The 882-nt window shown below is 45.4% G+C and overlaps 1 non-coding gene across 1 annotated transcript; it reads left to right on the plus strand.

Annotated features, from left to right (window-relative positions):
• Window positions 1-463: 463 nt before the first annotated feature.
• Trnat-ugu lies at window positions 464-538 on the plus strand. Its single transcript has one exon. It is a non-coding gene; the product is annotated as a tRNA-Thr (tRNA).
• Window positions 539-882: the final 344 nt, after the last annotated feature.

The raw sequence follows: 882 nt of genomic DNA on the forward strand, positions 1-882 counted from the left end.
ATACCATGAGTGTAATATGCTTCCTGTTCAACCCCCCGATTGCAGGACTTCTGTTTAAACACGGTTTCGACCTCATTGTCTTGGCATGTTCTTGTTTTGATCCAGATACGTATGAGGACGAGCTAAAAAGAAATACTCCCTGATTTTTTATGGTCAGCTATTATAAGTTTTCAGATAAAGTGAACTTTATGAACAATTTACGTGTTTACATGAAGATGGTATCTGTTCTTTCGGTCAGATACCATCTTCATATAGTTAAGGTTAACCGGCCATTGACCTTCTTCTGTGCTGGATGCACATGCAGTGCCCGAACTCTTACGGGGCTCAGTAAAATTGTCTGCCGCGAGTAATGAGTGTAATGGGCAGGGGCACTACGAATGTAGTGTGTGGACATTAAGTTGGGAATGTGGGTCTCACGGGGAGCATGCAAGGGATAAATCCCTGCAGTCGCACTATTCTCTGTGCCCTCGGTGGCTCAGATGGATAGAGCGTCTGCCGTGTAAGCAGGAGATCCCGGGTTCGAGTTCCGGTCAGGGCACACATTTTCAACTGTCCCCGGTGATGTATATCAACGCCTGTCGACAGCTTAAGGTTTTTGTTATATTATCATTTCATCTACGTGTTTATTCTTCATGTTTACATATTTGCATTGCTCTGACGCTAGAGGGCTCCTAACTGTAGAGTGTAATATGGAGGTCTGTAACGTAAGTATGTCTGTGCGTGAGAAACAGAGTGCTGTAATCGGGTTTCGAATTCGAAGGGTTCGTCCATACACGGAGCACCCTCTCATTCAGCATGACAATGCTAGACCGTGCTTGAGAGCTGCAACATCAGGAACAATCCGGCGCCTTGGGTTCGCTCTCATTGATTGTCCTCAAAACA

Source organism: Schistocerca piceifrons, chromosome 3, assembly GCF_021461385.2.
Source record: "Schistocerca piceifrons isolate TAMUIC-IGC-003096 chromosome 3, iqSchPice1.1, whole genome shotgun sequence".
Taxonomy (NCBI): domain Eukaryota; kingdom Metazoa; phylum Arthropoda; class Insecta; order Orthoptera; family Acrididae; genus Schistocerca; species Schistocerca piceifrons.